Source organism: Macrobrachium rosenbergii, chromosome 21 (genome assembly GCF_040412425.1).
Source record: "Macrobrachium rosenbergii isolate ZJJX-2024 chromosome 21, ASM4041242v1, whole genome shotgun sequence".
Lineage (NCBI taxonomy): Eukaryota > Metazoa > Arthropoda > Malacostraca > Decapoda > Palaemonidae > Macrobrachium > Macrobrachium rosenbergii.
In genome coordinates, this window is record NC_089761.1 from 27,433,144 (window position 1) to 27,448,143 (window position 15,000).

The window sequence follows — 15,000 nt, forward strand, 5'->3', positions numbered from 1 at the left end:
TGAAAATTATCAATTTTTACGTGAATTTTCCTGGAAAATTGAAAATTTGCTTATTTATTTTCCAGGCAAGTAGGTGTTTATTTTTATTTTCCTCAAAATCGTGAGATATTCCCGCTTATTTTCCTGAAAATTTGGGAGCCTTTAAAAATCGGAAATTTCTCTTTTATTTCCTTAAAAACGTGAACTCTTCACAAATGGAGAATTTATCCGAAAAATCTCCAGAAAACTAACAACTTTTCCCATCTGATTTCCAGAAACAATCCTGTTTATTTTCCAGAAAAATTCCCCATTTATTTACCAAAAATATCCTGTTTATTTTCCAGAAAAAAATCCCCATTCATTTACCACAAAAATCCAGTTTATTTTCCAGGAAAAACCCTCGAATATATTCCACAAAAAGAAACTCAGTTTATTTTACTAGGAAAAAAAATCCCCGTTTATTTAATGAAAAAAAATCAACGTTTATTGTCATGAAAAACTTAAAAAGATTCCGGTTTATTTCCCAGAAAAAAATTCCGGTTTATTTCCCAGAAAAAAATCCGTTTATTTCCCACGTATATTTTCCAAAAAAAATCCAGTTATTTCCTAAAAAAAAAATCCAGATTATTTCCCAGAAAAAAAAAATTTAATTTATTTCCCACGTTTATTTTCCAAAAAATCCCGTTTCCATTCTAGAAAAAATCCAGGTTATTTCCAAGAAAAAAAATTCCCGTTTATTTCCCATACAAAAAAATCCCCTTCATTTTCCTTGAAAAACAGGACATATCCCCATTCATTTTCCTGGTTTCTCCAGAAGTACGAAATCCCTCGAGTTCACTCACCTCGTGTGGACTGACGAAGGTGTCTGTTTCCCTCACAGCCTTGGGAATCATCGGTGCTGAACGTTTATTGAATACATCAGGGCTTGGCTGAGTCTCCGTTATCAGGCTAAGGTTACCTGAAGAGGCAGATTTATTAGTTAGAAATATATTATTAGTGAGAAGTCTCTCTCTCTCTCTCTCTCTCTCTCTCTCTCTCTCTTCTCTCTCTCTCTCTCTCTCTCTCTCTCTCTTTGAACTTTTCCTGTGGCTTTCTGAACATGGAGGAGAGAACCTTGATGTTTTTGTGGGTGTTTGAGAATGAGATATCTTTACTTTATTGCAGGAAAGCCATATTGTTCACGAGTTATCTAGTTACCACAGAGGAAAAGTTCTTTACCTAAAATAAATGACAGAAAACTTGTAAAAAAAAAAAAATGAAAAATTGGAAGATGTACATTATGTGGCTGCAAATCTTGGAGTTATTAAGTAAAATATAATCCAAAGTTATAATGTACAGTATATATATCCTTTGCTTTCTTTCTTTTTTTCATAAATTTGGAAAATGTGAAAGTTACGAGCTTTTAGAAAAAATGCTGGCATAACATTTTTGTCATGATGAGAGAAAATATGATTTTTCACCGTTGGAAATCAATGAAAACTTAATTTTTTATGCGTGTCAGTTATGTCATTTGATATTTTTTGTCTTTCGGTAATGAGTTTTGCACCATCTATCTTCCAGTTCATATGTATTTTAATATTAATTATTAATGACATATTTACGATGAATCTCTTCAAGAAAGGAAGTTTATTAAGTCGAACCGATAGAGCCAGACGTACTAACATATGGACATGTCAGGCTGACAAACTTGACTGTAGTTTATAATACTCATACAGATAGCCTGACCCTATATTAAAGTCATTTCAGCCTCTATAAAAAAGTGATATCTCTGCTATGAAGATGATGGTCCTATTTATTTACATTATTTGATCGTCAGCCTTTTGATTAAGAGTTTTGATTTTTCACTTATAATAATTTATCATCTCTATTCGTCATAAAAAAGGAAGTTTACATTTACTGAAAACTCCCTTTTTTTCATTCTGTTTACATGTTATCGTTTCCAGTTACTGTAAAGGTCTTTGATTCCAGTCTTTGCTGATATTTCAGGGGCCGCAAACATGGTATCATAATCAATAACGGGTTTTGAAGTTGTTTACCAAGCTATCTTGCAAGTGTTAATTGCAAATGATAAACTTCTATCTGCACAGGGAAATTAAATACTTTTTCAATAATTATTAATTCCTTATATTTTTTAGCATAGCAAAATTATTAAATTAATATTCGTCACTTTATATATATACACATATATGTATGTGTATATATATATATATATATATATATATACATATATATATAAAACATATACATATAAACCATTATCATCAACACCAGAGTATTCTGCATACTCTCTCTCTCTCTCTCTCTCTCTCTCTCTCTCTCTACTCTCATTTTCGTACCTCATTTTCTCCTTTGTCCACTCTTGTTCATGTATGTCGCATCCACCGGTCCATCTTCTCTCCTTTATACTGGCACAATGGCCCAATCAACACCACCCAAATTGGGGACCCACTGAAGCCTGCTCTCTCTATTTTTACGTCCCCTTTCCCTCCGAGTGTTCCGTCTGGTGTAGGTAAATTAGTTTATCACTTTTTCACCCCTGGTTAACGCGGGGGATTTTCCATTTGACTGTCTGGCGCTCTGGTGGAAGAAACAGTTCGGAGTCCCGCGTGGGGGACGGAAAGTCCCTGGTTCGAACCAGAGGAAGTTTCCAAAGGCTCGGATTGGGAAAAGGAAAGTAAGGAGTTGGGTGACAAAATAATCGCAGGAGCTTGAGAAGAAAGTGAGGCTCAGTTTGCTGAATGAAGGAAATAAGAGAACGGTATTGTACTTCGGTTTGGAATGGTGAAAATGTGGCCGTACCTTAAACAATGACTCTGCTACGAAAAGAAGTATAAATTGAGGTTTCGTCTTGGGAGGAACCAGGTTGCAGACATAGCGAGGCGATGGGTTCCTTGACTGTAGAAATAAAAAACGTATAACGTCAGAGAGAAGACGCTATACATAGAAGTATGAAGATTGATATTAGCTTAGACACTTAGGCAAAAGTAATGTTCTCTTGAAGGAAGCAAAATAAAATATGGGATTTAGGGAAAATGGGTCGAGTTTTTTCTTAGTATGTTAGTTTTAAAGATGGTTAGTAATAAAGATGGTTTTAAATAATGAAAAAGAATTAGACTGATAAAGATGATAAATGGCTATCGGATAAGAAAGTAACAGGCTGTTAGACAGCCGAAGAAGACGAAAGAGAGCTTAGTTGAAAAAGAAAATGGGTCAATGTCTAAAAATGCAATATATATATATATATATATATATATATATATATATATATATATATATATATATATATATATATATATGTATATATATATGTATATAGTATATACATATATGTATATATATATGTACAGTATATACACACACATACATACATATATTCCCATATTGGGAATAAGAGAGAAATAGGGAACTTTAAAGTTAATGAGAGTTGCAACTCGGAAAGCAAATATAAAATATGACTTGAACTAAGAGAGAAGAATCTCTGAATAGAAAGACAATTATCCACATACGGGAAATGAAACAAAAGCTGAAACCTGGAAAAGAAACTGAAACACAGGCCTGACGGAGAAAGCTGAGCAAAGTAGAAGAGAAACTGAATCAAAGATTGTCTGTGTTATTTAATATAAACCAAGAAAAAATATGGAGATTTTACAGAAAAATTTAAACCTTAAAATCAAGAAATAAATGTAACATGATTAATCAAAATTTGGTTTTAGCTGACCAGGCCAACAGAATAAAGAATCTAAAGAAACTCTCTCTCTCTCTCTCTCTCTCTCTCTCTCTCTCTCTCTCTCTCTCCCCAAGAATGAGACAAACTTGAGTGTCAAACGAATGTTAATAGGTGTTGTAAATCGTGTTTCCAATGCATTTGCCCTGACGTATAAAATATTGGGAAAAAACTTTTTTCCTTTCTTTTCTTTTTTTTCCTCTCTTTCTTCATTTCCAAGACATTCTCTTCGCCCCATTGGTTTTCAGGCTGAATGGTCGTCCTTCTTGGCCAGTGAACAAATGTTCCATCGGGATGAACAATTTCCCTAAACGGTGCGCTACTTTTGTGAGTGTCGTTCCATTTTGTTGGTCTTCTCTCTCTCTCTCTCTCTCTCTCTCTCTCTGTTCCCATTTTTGTCTTCCTGTCTGTTTGTCTCTCACTTCTGATTTCTACAAACAAGCTACTGTTTTTCTTTCACCAGCTATTCTCTCTCTCTCTCTCTCTCTCACACACACATAGTTCTTTGATTCTTTCTCTGTCTGTCTCTCTCTGTTTCTCTTTTGTCCGTCCGTCTGTCTGTCTGTGTGTTTGTCACTCTTGATTTCTCCAAACAAGCTACTATTCTCTCTCTCTCTCTCTCTCTCTCTCTCATTTTCCCTTTTTCTCTGTGTGGGTATCTGATTGTCTCTCCTGATTTCTACAAACAAGCTACTCTTTTCCTTTCCTTTACTTTTTACCTCTCTCTCTCTCTCTCTCTCTCTCTCTCTCTGTCTCCAGGTTTCTCCCAAACAATCTACGCTTTTTCTCTTCATTTCGCCTTTTTACCCTCCTCTATCTCTCGCCTAACAAGTTACATTTTCCCTTCCGTTTATCTCCAACTCTCTCTCTCTCTCTCTCTCTCTCTCTCTCTCTCTCTCTTGGTTTCCCCCAACAAGTTACCCTCGTGGGGTGCGGTTCAACTTCGGGCTTTGTCTGGGTCGGATTACCTGTCGTTTCGCGGGCTTCTATAAGGGATTGGAAGTTGACATGGCGGAAAATAGGGAGCGCTGCACACCTAAAGGTTGGCAGTTTCCCCATTATTCGGCTGGCATTTCTGGCCCATATTTCCCCTACTTCTTTCGGCGAGGAGAGCACCGACCGATAACGTCGGAGTGCTAGATTTACGACGTATCGAGATTACCGATCGCTGCCGCCTGTTTTACGAGAAAAAAATGTGGGAAAATAATAAAAATCGACACTGGTTACGCAGATCTCAATAGACGCAGGGGACAGAGATAGACCTAACCTAACCTCAAGAGCCTACATATATAATCTCTCGCGCAGAGGATTCGATCCTTTTCTCTTTCGGCCACCGAGGAGGAGAAGGAGGAGGAGGAGGTGTAGAATGAAGAATAGCGCTTAAGGACATCTGTTACAATCGCTGTCACATATTTCTGCCGTTTTTCAGGGCGCATTGTGAGCCTGTCAGACTATATCGATGTTAATAGTCGGTCTAATGGCTGCGCCGGGCGGGCGAATTGCCTTCACAAACGGCGGGACGGACCGGTGGGACAGAGGGGAGGGGGGAGGGGGGGGGGGGAGATGCGACCAGCCTTCGCCACCACAAGTGAAAAGACACCCATGTCCAGACAACATGAATGTCCCGGCCATAGTTCAGGTTGTCACGTTCATAAAGGGACAAAAACCGGTCACTCCCTTCCGACACCACACTCCACCAATCCTCCATCATACCCCCTCCCCTTTTCCCCATCCCCTACTCTCTCCCTCCCCCTCCCTCATTTTTTTTTGGGAGTTATACTTGATTTTTCGTTATTGCCGTCAGACCGACCGAAAGGTTTTTCTTTGGGAAAACAGGCAGGCGGGCGAGCGTGTCGCTGCTATAATCGGTATGTGAATCATTTCGCATACTTTTGAATGGCTTCGAGTTTGTACATCATGAACGAGAAGGAAGTGTGAAGATCGTGCAGATATATATATATATATATATATATATATATATATATATATATATATATATATATATATATATATATATTTAAAGGTTACGAGTTTTCTAGGACAAGCAGTCCTCGTTATACTTGATAACGAGGACTGTTTGTCCTAGAAAGCTTGTAACTTTTCTGAATAAATGTCTCCACTAGATATCATCCAATTTGAATGAGGTCCTGTTAGTAATTCTACTAATTAATTAAGTATATCTTAGTTTAATCCAGACCACTGAGCTGGTTAACAGCTTTCCTACTAATGCACAGAAACAATTGTGTATGTGATAAAGATTAATATATACAGTTTATATGTATATATATATATATATATATATATATATATATATATATATTTATATATATATATATATATATATATATATATATATATATATACTGTATATATATATATATATATATATATATATATATATATATATATATATATATATATATTATACACATTTTATATATATATATATATATATATAATATAAACAAATATTTATATACATATATATATATATATATATATATATATATATATATATATATATATATATATATATGTGTGTGTGTGTGTGTGCTAGAATTTGTTGTAGAAGTTTTCATACATTAATTATAGTGGCTCTATATTATAGTGAAATATACTATCATTTATTCATTTCATGTTTGTGACAAGGTTAAAATAAATGAAAGCCTTCCATCATACGACATGTTTAATGAGAACATTCAAGCAGCATACCTATCAACAAAATTGCCTTTAATTATCGCATACAGCAATTAGCGAAACGATAAAATACCACATATATTCTTTTTGACATTCAGTTCAACAAGGTAATCCCTATCATCTTCCCCTGGCAGGAGTATGTCGACTCCTCAGTAATTATGTGGATGGCGGTTTCTATCTCTCCCTGGTGTACGCAACAGATTTTTTCTAATTATAATGTTGAATTATCAACTAAAAACAGAGATATCTAATTAACTTGACAGGGAGGAGATTATTTGATTAGACTTCGGCATTAGGATGCATCGTTAATTGTGTGTATGTTTGTGTGCGCGATTTATGTGTTTGACTATATTTTATATATTTATATTATAAATAAATAAATAAATTATATATGTATTTATATATATATATATATCTATATAGTTATATATACATATATATAATATATATATTTATATAAATATACATATATATATGTATGTATGTATACATATGATATTTACATACATATATATACATATATATACATGCATATATACATAAACCCATCATTTAAGAGGCCTTAATATATTAAGAGTATCCCAACCGAAAAAGACATGAGAGGAATTATTGATGACGCAGACGGCACAGCTGTTGGCAAAGATTCTAAAATTTGCTGAAATATTTTTACAATCTGTATTCATGTATTCTGTACAGCTTCTGTACTGTATAAACGAGAGACTCGTTTCCATATTATGGAGTCAAAACATATGGTGCTTGTCCATAAAGGTATAGGTAGTATGTCTGCATATATTCTTGTATGCGTAATGTGGTGACGAGGTATTGCCAGTATAAAACTATTTTTCTTGCATGTTAATACTTTTTTTATCTATCTGTTTATTTATTTTTTACTTTTCTGTGAAGTGGGATTTCTTCTTTCTGTATTTCTCTTTACTTCCTCTTAATTCTTCCTAATGAACACCATATTCTTCGGAAGCTTGAATTTCAAGTCAGTGACCCCTTTGGTGGGCTTGTCCCACATGAATAGGGTTCATCTAATGTATAATAATAATAATAATAATAATAATAATAATAATAATAATAATAATAATAATAATAATAATAATAATAATAATAATAATAATAATAGTAATAATAATAATAATAATAATAATAATAATATACTTAAACTGATTTACCTTAATAAATCAGTATACGAGATGTAAATGTATCACCTGCCGGGAAAAGAATTGTTTTTTTTATTTACTGTTATTTTTTTTATTGAATTTCTACTTGTATATTCCTTATTTCCCCATTTTCGCCAATTATTCCCTTATTAATTCTTGATTTGCTGCTAAGGAAGTCGAAGATAACAGTAAGAATAACTGTAATGGCAACAGATGTCTTACAACATCAACAACATCCTTACCAGATCACAACATCACTGATAATGCCAACAACATCAAAGCCAGCCAATCGAAAAATAATAAAACAAATTTCTTAACATCGTCAAGAGCTATGCAAATGTCGTCACGCCATGGACAAAAAAAAAGACAAAAAAATAACAAATAAAAAAAAAAAGTAAGGAAATTAAATGCAGTAAGAAGGATACACCGCTGAAAGCCTGGAGATGAAAGGTGGGATAAAGATAACGCTGGATAATTCTGGATAAATAAAGTGGTGAATACGTAAATGAACAAACGGACGGACGTATTCGGAGATAACTCGACACTAACTCAGAGATAAGCGAGTTTTGCTTGGTAAAAGTGGACGGACAAGTCGTACGAGAGAGAGAGAGAGAGAGAGAGAGAGAGAGAGAGAGAGAGAGAGAGAGAGAGAGCGGTTATGTTTGCTACATGTTCTTCACAAGGATGTATATTACTAAGAGAGAGACAGAGACAGACACAGACAGAGGAGAGAGAGAGAGAGAGAGAGAGAGAGAGAGAGAGAGAGAGAGAGAGAGAGAGAGGTTGCTACATAAAATCTTTGTCCATTTTGGTTGTTTTAGCTTTCATAATCTGCAAACAAGAATCAGGCAAGAATTCGAGAGAGAGAGAGAGAGAGAGAGAGAGAGAGAGAGAGTTACGTTTGCTACATGTTCTCCACAAGGTAGTATTTCGCTGAGAGAGAGAGAGAGAGAGAGAGAGAGAGAGAGAGAGAGAGAGAGAGAGAGAGAGAGAGAGAGAGGTTGCTACATAAAATCTTGGTTCTTCACAGGGAAGTATCTCGTTTTGTCCAACTGTTTGTGTTTTGACATTTTGATTGTTTTTGCTTTCATAATCTGCAAATAAGAATCAGGGAGGAATTGAGAGAGAGAGAGAGAGAGAGAGAGAGAGAGAGAGAAAGAGAGAGAGAGAGAGAGGTTATGTCTATACATGTTCTTCACAAGGCAGTACCTCGTTTTGTCCAACTCTTTGTGCTTTGTATTTTTGGCTGGCATTGCTTTCGTAATTTGCAAGTAGGAATCAGGTAAGAATTATGAAAGAGAGAGAGAGAGAGAGAGAGAGAGAGAGAGAGAGAGAGAGAGAGAAATATACATAGTTTGGGTTTTTTGCTTTTGCAAGTCGCAGATCGAAAGGATACAATTGCATTAGAGAGAGAGAGAGAGAGAGAGAGAGGGTCCTTATAGTTGCAAAAAAAAAAGTTTGTATTTTTTGGCTTCTTTGAGTAGCAGATCGGATGGAGACAATAGCATTTGAGAGAGAGAGAGAGAGAGAGAGAGAGAGAGAGAGTGAGAGAGAGAGAGACCCTATGGGATCTACAGCAATCTCCCATCTTTTTTCGTAGCATTCCAAACACTGATATCTATCTTCTTTCTTGGAAGCACTCTCTCATACCGCCTATTCAGGAGGAGAGTGACCACTCTCTTCCCTCCAGCTGTTATGCTGTACCCCCTATCTTACAGCTACGGTCTGAAACACTTAGAATATCATATACCCTCTCAGGAATTTTGTTGAGAATTTTGGCTTTTTTTTTTGCCATTCCATGGGTTTTGGTAACATGTGGCATTAGCCCATGTTAGTGAGGGTTCATGGTCGTGTCCATACTTCTCTCAGTAAGTTCGTTTCATGTACATTATTTAACCACTTTTCATTCGTTGCTGTTGACAAAACTGCAACTACGTTTTTTTCCTGTTTAAAGAAATTCTTTTTTCTTTTTTTTTATTTATGAACTACAGCAAACCCTGCCTCGCTTTGCACTGTCTTGTGCTAAGAAATCTACCCGACTCATATTACTAACTTGTTTATTTGTCTTTTTCCTAATTTTGTTTTCAGTCATCTTTGATCAGATTAACTTTTTTTAACACTCAGCCGGTTTTCCTTAACAGGTGGTAACATCAAGAAGAGCAAGTAAATGGTCTCTGCAACATTCATACTGTAACTGCTGAATCGTGGATGAACCCACTGGCCAGAAAACTACTGAAACAGGTATGTAAGTTTTTGATATGGAGATTACTAGCAGCTCAATGGGGCAGGCGAACCCTTGCTCACTATAATGCTTCCACGATATCTTTCGCGTTTTTTTAGTTTTCTGTAAAAGGAAACTATTGTGCCGGCTTTGTGTGTCCGTCCGCACTTTTTCTGTCCGCCCTCAAATCTTAAAAATTACTGAGGCTAGAGTGCTGGAAATTGGCATGTTGATCATCCACCCTCCAGTCATCAACCATACCAAATTGCAGCCCTCTAGCCTCTGTAGTTTTTATTTTATTTAAGGTTAAATTAGCCATAATCGTGCTTCTGGCGGCGATATAGGATAGGCCACCACCGGGCCATGGCTAAAGCTTCATGAGCCGCCGCTCATACAGCATTATACCGAGACCACCGAAAGATAGATCTGTTTTCAGTGGCCTTGATTATACGCTGTAGCTGCTGTACAGAAAACTCGATTGCGCCGAAGAATCTTCTGCGCATTTTTTACTTTTTTTTTATTATTATCATCTGATATTTTTTCCCGTGAAATGTCGAAAGGATATCTTGTCTAAACAGTCGTTTCAGTCCTTGTTTTATTTTCATATCTACAAAAGTTTTTCAACGCAACGAATTATTTCTCGAGAGAAATGAAATTAGGAACCTTTCATCTCATATCAGTGTGCATCCATTCTTGCGTCAATGCATTGTGTAAGGTCGATGCTCTTCCGCTATTTTACTGATCAATGCTGCCATCACATCCTTCCTAGGCTCCGTTCTGTGCTTCAGATTTTGCGATTTTACATAATCAAGCTTTATGGAGGTTGGTAACTTTGCCATTACTTGAGGAAAAATGTCGAAATATGTTTTCGTTTTTGTATCGCCTAAGCTGTCTCCTACGTATGAAAACGACGCAACTTTGTATAATTCCCACGTTTGGCCCTCTCCTTTCAATGCCTCCGGCTAAGCAGCATGCACGAGAGAGAGAGAGAGAGAGAGAGAGAGAGAGAGAGAGAGAGATGCGAATAATTCTCCATCAACGATTGTTCTGTATCAAGGAAGAAGATTTAAAGAGAGAGAGAGAGAGAGAGAGAGAGAGAGAGAGATGTAACTAATTCCCCCTCAACGATTTCCTGTATCAAGGGAAAAGATATAAAGTGAGAAAGAAAGAGAGAGAGAGAGAGAGAGAATGCGACTAATTCTCGGAGACATCAGCGATTTTTTGTATCAAGGGAAAAGATTTAAAAAGAGAGAGAGAGAGAGAGAGAGAGAGAGAGAGAGAGAGAGAGAGAGAGAGAGAGAGAGAGAGAGAGAGAGAGATGCGACTAATTCTCCATCAACGATTTTCTGTATCGGGGGAAAAATTTAAAGAGAGAGAGAGAGAGAGAGAGAGAGAGAGAAGGAGGGCGGGGGAAAAAGGAATCGAAAGTCACTGCATGCAATCGCATATGAATCTCTGTCAAAAACACTCAGATATAATAAGAATGAGAGGGGTAGTGAGAAAGGAAAATGTTTTAAGAGAGAGAGAGAGAGAAAGGAAAAAGTTTTAAAAGTAACAGAAAGAGGAAAACGTTTCAAAAGAACTTGGTAGACAGAGATATAGATAGTGGAAAATATTTTAAGAGAGAGAGAGAGAGAGAGAGAGAGGGAGAGAGAGAGAGAGAGAGGATGGGGCAAAAAGTCCCCAAAAGCTGCCACAACCTCTATACCCAGCGCCTGTCATGGCCTTCACAACAGCTGCAGAGGGAGTGTCAACAAAATTCGCGCCGCCTTTCTCAACTATATTTTATGCTTTTCTCATCCCCTCCCCCCCTACCCCTCCCTCCTCCCACCTCCCCTCCTCCTACCCCTTCCCCCTGATGTTAATCCTCCATCAATTCTCGTGTCCATGAGGGTTTTATCCTTTGCCATCCTCTTCCCTACAAGGCGGACGAAATCTTTGATTTATGGCCGTCTTTGGTTACGTCACTTTCTATATTTTTTCCGAATACCTCTCGGTTATTTACATTGTGAGTCGAACACTTATTTATTATTATGGTATTTCCTTGTTTTATTATTTTTGTATTTTATTTTTCAGGAATTTTTACTACAATACGAGTGAAGCCTTTATTTATTATTATGGTATTTCCTAGTTTTATTTTTTTGCATTTTTTTAGGAAGTTTGATTGTATTATTAGTGGAGCATTTATTTATTAATATGGTATTTCTAAATTTTATTTTTATTTGTGTTTTTTTTTGTTAGGAAATTTTATTGTACTATGAGTGAAGCCTTTGTTTATTATTATGGTATTTCTTAGTTTTATTTTTTTGTATTTTATTTGTCAGGCAATGTACTGTTATTATATCAAATACTTGTTTTTTATTTCATAGAGAAATAAAACATGGGCTGAACTCTCAACTGACAGATAAAACACAAACCTTTTATTTAATATGGTATTCATTAGTTTTCTCTTTTTTGTATTTTATTTGTAAGGAAATTTACTATTATTAAATCGAATGCTTGCTTTTTATTTCATGAAGAAATACCACTGGTGCTGAAATCTAAACTGATGGATAAAATACAATAAAAAATTGTATTTTATCTGTTAGGAAACATACTTATAATTGTTTGTTTGTTTGATTTCTTTATGAAATAAAAACAAACAATATTGTAACAGTTACCTATAAGCTTATCTTCCATTTAAACTATAAACCAATTTTTTTTTTATCTTACGCTAAACGAGAAAAATTGTATATACTACACTTACAATACGATTCTTTTTATTTTTTTTCTGAAACATCATTATGAAGCTACAAATCTTTAATTGATAAAACAGAAAATAAATTAAATAAGAGACACGCGAAGACAACCGGTATTAAAGAAAAAAAAAAGATTCATAAAACGGAAAACATATAAGAAAGATCATTAATGCAACATGAAAGCAATAATCGTCCCCTTGATACGTCGTGGTTAATTAGACTTCAGAAGCGGTTACAGTTTTTCCTCCAAGTTATTTAGAGATACCGATGTTATTTTTTTTCTTTGGGAAACATCTTCGAAGGATATGTAGAAGGAACTTTTCCTTATTCGCGTAAGAATTTTGGTGAATTAAAAACAGTTTATCATGGAATCTCATAGTGAGAAACCCTATTTTTTCCTGTTTATAAGGAATGATTATTGCTCCACAGAATATATTTAATTGTTACTAAGGATTTTTTATTTAAAAACAGTTTATCAGGGAATCTCATAGTGAGAAACCCGATTTTTTCCTGTTTATAAGGAATGATTATTGCTCCACAGAATATATCTAATTGTTACTAAGGATTTTTGAAGGCTATGTAAAAGGAACTTTCCTTATTCGCTTAAAACTTTTAGTGAATTCAAAAACTATTTATCAGGGAGTCTCATAATGAGAAAAACGATTTTTTCCTCTTGATAAGAAATGACTTATCTCCCTCAGTATTTATTTGAATAATGCGTTTTAAAGTTGGTACCTCGGGCTCCATTGTAACATACTGCCTTACTGTGACCCATTGACACACCCACCAGTCTCTCAGAGTATGTTATGAACAGTTTTCAAATTCATCGTAATTTTTAAGCGAACAGAGAAAGTTCCTATTAGATATACTTCGAGGATACTTTTAAAATATCACGTCAGTATCCCTAACTATATATATATATATATATAATATATATATATATATATATATATATATATACATGTGTAAACACATGCACACACACACACACACACACACACACACACACACACACACACACACATATATATATATATATATATATATATATATATATATATATATATATATATATGCAATAATGTCCAACAGACTCAGAGGAACAAGTTATCTGCCTAAGTATCCTCCACTCTCTCTCTCTCTCTCTCTCTCTCTCTCTCTCTCTCTCTCTCTCTCTCTGACTTACCCTAAGGGACGTCTCCTTCGCCACATGCTTTCAGGCGTCATGTCAAGTGTCAAATGTTTTACTTGACACGTCAAGGGTGTCGTGTTCCCTGGCGCTAGGATTTCCAGGGAGCCCTTTCAACAAACAGCCAAACCACTCCTCACGACCTCACTCGCTCCTGGATGACTAAATGGTCGTGGAAAAAAAAAATTATAAAAGTCGTAGCCATAGATGAAGTGGTTCCCTGTGACTGGGCTATAGGGGTTGTCTTGGTGAGTGTTTAGCTGTTTTGGAGAGAGAGAGAGAGAGAGAGAGAGAGAGAGAGAGAGAGAGAGAGAGAGAGAGAGAGAGAGAGAGAGAGTTCAATGTGTAAAACTGTATTGAAAAGAGAGGGAGAGAGAATGGTGGGTTGTTACTGAGAGAGAGAGAGAGAGAGAGAGAGAGAGAGAGAGAGAGAGAAACTGAGAACTTGGTGGGTAAAATTGTATTGAAGAAAAAGAGAGGGGTGGGTAGTCTGTTAGTGAGAGACGAACAAACTAAGAGCTCAATGAGTATAACTGTATTGAGAGAGAGAGAGAGAGAGAGAGAGAGAGAGAGAGAGAGAGAGATACAGACAAACTGAGAGCTCAATGAGGATAATATAGAAGAGAGAGAGAATATAGAGAGAGAGAGAGAGAGAGAGAGAGAGAGAGAGAGAGGTAGTGATGGATACAGACAAACTGAGAGCTCAGTGAGGATAATATAGAAGAGAGAGAGAGAGAGAGAGAGAGAGAGAGAGGTGAGTGGATACGGACAAACTGCGAGCTCAAGAGAGAGAGAGAGAGAGAGAGAGAGAGAGAGAGAGAGAATGGTAGGCTGTTAGTGAGACTGACAGACAAACTAAGACACTCAGTGAGTGTAATTGTATTGAAGAGAGAGAGAGAGAGAGAGAGAGAGAGAGAGTTCAATTGAACAGACGAGCAGTCTGGTAGAAAATAGGCAGATAATACCTTATGATTTAAATTCACATTTATAAAAAAAAATCTCATTTTGAATTTGTTCGTATCTGTTAATCAGCAAAATCGACCGGAATAAAAAAAAAAAGAATAGACAAAATTACGAACTAAAAGCACCTGCTTTGAAAGATAACTTTGAGATTTACAGAGAAAAAGCAACGGGCCAAAAATTATGCAAATACAATGCAATATAACACCAACATTCCTCTGTCTCATATATTTCTCAAAACCCCAAACATTACTGCATGCTGTATATATCACTTTTAAGCGTAATGATGCCTTTGGGAGAGATTATAAAGGCATAATTTGATAAAA